This window comes from Prionailurus bengalensis, chromosome E4, assembly GCF_016509475.1.
Source record: "Prionailurus bengalensis isolate Pbe53 chromosome E4, Fcat_Pben_1.1_paternal_pri, whole genome shotgun sequence".
Lineage (NCBI taxonomy): Eukaryota > Metazoa > Chordata > Mammalia > Carnivora > Felidae > Prionailurus > Prionailurus bengalensis.
This window is the reverse complement of record NC_057360.1, coordinates 12,231,153-12,237,152: the sequence shown is the minus strand read 5'-3', so window position 1 is coordinate 12,237,152 and position 6,000 is coordinate 12,231,153. Positions and strand designations below refer to the sequence as shown.

Sequence of the window (6,000 nt, the reverse complement as noted above, 5' to 3'; positions counted from 1 at the left end):
TGGGCTTCAGCAGGTGGCTGCAGCTGAGGTCCCAGCAGACAACCAGTCAACCGGCAGAGGCGAATGAGCTTCAGGTGATCCCAGCCCCCAGCCCTCAAGCTACCCCAGCTGAGGCCACATGAGCCAAGATGAGCTGCCCTGCCATGCCCTGCCCAAAGCCCTACAAATTTGTGAGCAAAGTACGCGGTGTCTTATGTACTAAGTTTGTGATGTTTTGTGATGTGACAGTTGCTTCTATCAGGGATACATCCAAAGGCCTATAGAAATCCTCCAAATCACAAGTACTAGGACTTCCTTAAGCCTCTTCACTTTCTCTTCACATCCATCACCACCACAGGTATTTTCCATAGATAACGAAGATTATGAATTCTCGAGAGTTATTACCCAAATGAAGACCATTAGAGAACCTACCACTCTGAAGTGCGAATAATTTAAATTCATCTCTCAGTAAAATTATCAGTTACTACAAATCATGATCTCTGAAAGCATTGAGAAAGTTTTCATTTGCCAGATGTCCAATATACAGGACTTCCACTGTAAAAAAAAATAATAATAATAAAATAAATAAGTATTTGTATTTGATCATCACAACCATTCGATATAGAAACTCTGCAGTTCATTAACTGTGAGAAGAAATGTTTAACATGCACATCACCTCCTCTACTCCTTTTCTCTTCCAAGCCTCCTAATCTTGCTAGGTTGGCAGTTTGGGGAACTGAAGGAAATGATTCTGGAATCTGGAGGTTGGTAACTGCTACTTAAAAGCAGAATAAGTATCTCGTACGAGTCCGCTTTTTCCTCCTAACCTGCAATTTACCAACGTCTCAAGTGGGCTGTGTAATGAGCACTGGGCAAGTGTGTGACTGTTAAGTCAAACCCCACAGAGCACGAATATTCGAGCTTGCGCCAGGTGAACGTGGGGCTGCCCGTCAAGGCCTAGAGCCCAGGAGGGCTGGCTAAGGAAGTGTTGCTTTTCAATTCGCTTAACTTTCAGAGCTCATTTACTTCCAGTGCTGGGTATGAAGGAATCTGTTTTAATTCAGTGATTTTGAAAAGGAGACCCACACAAGTTTGGGGAGCTCAAGGTATCTGCAAACTCCAGAAATGCGATGAGACACTTTGGAAAGGGAATCTGAGCTTGTCAATCATTTCTCGTTGAGATTAGTTCAGTCTACCTACTTGGAGCATTTCTAATGCCATCTTTATGACTTGCCGATTAATTTTCCGTTTTTCTGACACTTGATTTTCAACAAGGTCACCAGCTAGACCCCAAGACCCGACCTTCACTGCCCACCTGCTGGTACTCACCGACCTTTGTCCCACATTTTTCCTTCAGCTCTTCTTTCCAGCTTATCTCTTTTTTTTTTTTTTTTAATTTTTTTTTTTTCAACATTTCTTATTTATTTTTGGGACAGAGAGAGACAGAGCATGAACGGGGGAGGGGCAGAGAGAGAGGGAGACACAGAATCGGAAACAGGCTCCAGGCTCTGAGCCATCAGCCCAGAGCCCGACGCGGGGCTCGAACTCCCGGACCGCGAGATCGTGACCTGGCTGAAGTCGGACGCTTAACCGACTGCGCCACCCAGGCGCCCCTCCAGCTTATCTCTTAATACAGGTCAAGTGGAACTGAAACTGCCCCTCCACTGATAGCGACCTCCAGCAGGCCCGGACCACCCAGACCGGTGTGAGCAAAACCCCTGACTGGCGCCTGCGCAGATAGAGCGACCACTAGAATGACTGACAACTACCTGTACCTCATTATAATACTAAGATCTCCGCCCAAGAAGGAGCACAAACCTCGTTTACATAATATACAAAGTATGTATAGGCCTGTTTCCTTAAGGCGCAAGCGCAGCCTTAGGCCCGCCCCTACATCCCAGGACTAGGCTTCCTTATCTGAATATTCGTTCTAACCCTAAAGAGGGTTCCTTCTAACCCATCCACCCTTGCTGGAGGAATCACGGCTTTGGAAACCTTTCCCGGTGATCTCTGTATGTGCTGCAGATAAATTTACTTTGTGCGGCAACTCCTCCTGATGTAGTTTCTATCTGGGACTTGACGCGCTGTGAACTCACGTTAGTTCAGTTACAATAACACAGAATATGACACAAGTCCCTGCTATCAATGTAGAATTCTCTTTTGTTACAAGTGTCGCACAATGACCTGATGAATATATCCATTCTCCTTCACATGCACACCTGTGCCTGCTCACACACATTACGTGGGCTTTATTTTTTAATTGAGAAATAATTCATGTAAAAGTCACCATTTAAATGCACAATTCAGTGCTCGCTTGGGCGGCACATATACTAAAATGGGAACGATACAGAGAAAATTAGCCTGGCCCCGACACAAGGATGACACACAAATTCCTGAAGCTTCCATATTTAAAAAAGAAAAAAAGTACAGTTCAGGGGCGCCTGGGTGGCTCAGTCAGTTAGGCATCGCACTCTGGATTTCGACTCAGGTTTGTGAGTTCGAGCCCTGCGTCAGGCTCTGCACTGACAGCACGGAGCGTGCTTGGGATTCTCTGATTCTCTCTCTCTCTGCCCCTCCCCTGCTCCTGCTTGTTCTCTCAGTGTTTTTTAGTATACCCGTAAGGTTGTGCAACCTTCACAATGATCTAATTCCAGGACATTTTCATTACCCCCCCAAAATTGCCATACCATTTGACAATTCCCATTTCCCCTCTACCCTCAGGCCCTGGCAACCATTCGTCTGCTTTCTGTCTCTATGGATTTACCTGTCCTGGACATTTCATAGAAATGGAATCAGACAATATGTGGCTTTTGGCGTCTGGCTTCTTCCGTGTAGCAGAAGGTCCTCAGGCTCCCTCTGTGTTGTAGCATGTATCAATACTTCTTATATGGAGGAATGATGTTCCATTGTATGGATATACCACATCTTGTTTTTCCATTCATCACTGTCGCCACTCCTTAGGCAGCAATACAGTACGCAGAATGAAGACACAGTAAAGTTTCAAGTGCACCCATCTACCTAAGCAATGTGGTTACCACCATGGGGAGCAGAAGAGTGCCGGGGTACTGAGCCCCCATCTGAAACCTGACCAAGCTTATTCCCCAGCCTTGCCTTTGTTGTGAGTTTGTCTGATGGCGTCTCCCTCTGTTTTAGTTGTTCTCTCCCCAAACTCTTTCGTGTGATCATGTTTTCATATAATACCTAATCATTCTCCCTTGGTCTGATTTTCTGTTATTAAAATGCCTGTTTACAAACTTTGTGTAGGGTTACTCTGATCTCAGCACTCGTCTACCTGATTCCATCAGGTCTTTCTCGGTGTCTTGAAGGTAGGAAAGGCAGATGAGCCCTTCTTCCACTCTTGCCTCTTCTCGAAAGAGCAGGGGGGGCTCCTGTGTGGCTCAGTCAGTTAAGCATCCCACACTTGATTTCACCTCAGGTCATGCGCTCACAGTTGTGGGATCGAGCCCCACATCAGGCTCTATGCTCACAGCCGGGTGGAGCCTGCTTGGGATTCTCTCTCTCCCTCTCTGTCTGTGCCCCCTCCCTCAAAATAAATAAATAAACATTAAAAAAAAAAAAAAGAACAGGAAGCAGTGGTGGTGCCATCCTTTGCACTTTTGTGACACAGGCATCTCTCCTGTCCGCTTGGTTGTCCAAACCAGTGTGGAGACAGTGTCACTGGATTCTATTTACCCCATACGGTGGGGAAAAGTAAATGAAAGAATGAAGAGGATCAGTGAAGAGAAACGTTGGGAGAAAAAGCGAAAATAATTTTTTAAGAACTTTGGTTGCCTAAAGTGGGGGCCAAAGCCTGCAGGAGGAGCTCTGAAATCTCTGGGAGAGCTTTGCTTACTTTTTTTAAAACCATGTTTGCTGACCATGGGACAGACTCTTTGTGGACTCCGTTTGTCCTCTGAGCACTCCGTTGTTCCGTCTCGATGCTTCTTCCTCGATTTAGAACATAGACTGGGGTGAGTGTTTGCAGGGAGCAGGGGGTAACTCAGGAGGCAGCAGGAGTCACTCAGGAAGACTCGGGGGAGTGGCAAGAACAGGGACTTTTTTTTTTCTTAAGGAAATCGAGCAAATAATGTTTAACTTATTCTGAGCTAGAAGTGCAGCTTTGAAGACAACTGAGAAAATCGCAGAGAATCATGCATCACTATTTCTCGGCTTAAGTGTGTGACATTAACTCAATTGCCATCTGTACCTTATCAGGAAATGTGCACGTGCTGTATCCTTCCGTCTTTCCTATCAAATGCTTCTCAGCTACTATTGCATGCCCCCCCCCCCCCCGCAACATTGTTACCACATAATGAAGACTCACGAGGCCAGTTTTATAGATGTAAGACCACACGAGCTTCCAATCTAAGTCTACATTTCAGCTCCTCAGTCCTTTATTAAATTCAAAATTATAGAAGTAACATATGCTCACTGTAACACAAAAAGCAATATGCAGATACATATTACAAAAGAAGTAATCCCCTCTCTAACCCTATACAGGGACCATTAACAGACTAGTAGATATCCTTCTATATTTCCATTCATTCTGTTAAGAACAAAATTCGACCAAATAAATTTGGAGATCTAGCTGGTTTCCTTAAACGATTCCGGAATGGGGCAGAATACCATCTAGCAAGCAGAGGGGAGCTCTGAGCGCTGTATAAAGGGAAGGTTTTTTATAGGAAGGAGGGTGGGGCTGGAAAACTATTCTTTAAAAAAAGGGGGAGGGGGGCAGGCACCTGGGTGGCTCAGTCGTTTAAACATCTGACTCTTGATTTCAGCTCAGGTCATGATCTCACAGTTCATGGGTTCCAGCCCCACATTGGGCTCTGATGTTAGCAGTGCAGAGCCTGCTTGGGATTCTCTCTCTCTCTCCAACCCTCCCTCACTTGCATATTCTCTCCCTCTCTCAAAAATTTAAAAAAAATTAATTTTTTTAAAATTAAAATTTTAAAAATTTTTAAAAATTTAATTAAAAAATAAAGAAATTACCCTTTTGTAAGAGATATTTACATGTAGAAGGGAAATCTCCCTTCATAAAAGAGGGATGACCCTAAATCTCTAGAAACTGTTATCAATGGAGAAGAAATGGATTTAAATCTACCTACTAACCTTGTCCTTGTTTACTGGACTTTTCCTGGTAACCTTCCAGAAATGTCTCCCCTACCACAAACCCTTCTGTCTTTAGCTGGAGATGGGATTTAAGGTGATGGCTTTGGCCATTTTGGTGAGTTACTTAGTTTTCCTGGGTCTTTCCCATGTGTATAGGAAGTACTTATGTTATTAAACTTTTGTTTGATTTTCTCCAGTTCATCTGTTTCATGTCAATTTAATCCTTAGTAGAGCTGGAAGAATCTTGAAGAGCAGAGTAGAATTCCTCCTCCTCAACACCTTGTTTTGTTTTTTAATAGAACTTATCATTGTGAAAACTAACCTTTGTTCATTTATACACTTAGTGTCTATTTCTCCCCTTATCCGTCAAACCCCTAAAATTTGAGGGAGGCCTGTGAGAACAGGGAATTAATCTTACTTCGTTTGCCGATGTTTCCTCAGTCTTTACAGCAGAGGTTGATACACCATGAGCATTTATAAAGTATTTGCTGGGGGCGCCTGGGTGGCTCAGTAAGTTGAGCATACAACTTCAGCTCAGGTCATGATCTCATGATTTGTGGGTTCAAGCCCTGCGTCTTGGAGCCTGCTTCAGATTCTGTGTCTCCCTCTCTCTCTCTCTCTCTGCCTCTACCCTACTTGTGCGCGCTCTCTCTCTCTCTCTCTCTCTCTCTCTCAAAAATAAATAAATAAACATTAGAAAAAAATAAAGTATTTGCTGTACTGAGTAAGTAAACAAGGAGCAAATGTCAGGAAAGCCTTAGAGGAATCAGGGAAGTGTAGAGTCATTTAGTTCCTATCTAGCCTCACACAACAGTAGCTTGAAACTTACATACTGAAGCCAGGGCAGGGAACTTCGCAAAACTAAGATAACTTTTCTAGCATTAAGCTACTCACACATCCTCAATCACT

General features: G+C 44.0%; 1 non-coding gene across 1 annotated transcript; it reads left to right on the top strand.

Annotated features, from left to right (window-relative positions):
- The first annotated feature begins 2,285 nt into the window (after positions 1-2,285).
- On the top strand, positions 2,286-2,392 carry LOC122476676. Its single transcript, XR_006295590.1, has one exon. It is a non-coding gene; the product is annotated as a U6 spliceosomal RNA (small nuclear RNA).
- The last annotated feature ends 3,608 nt before the right edge of the window (positions 2,393-6,000 follow it).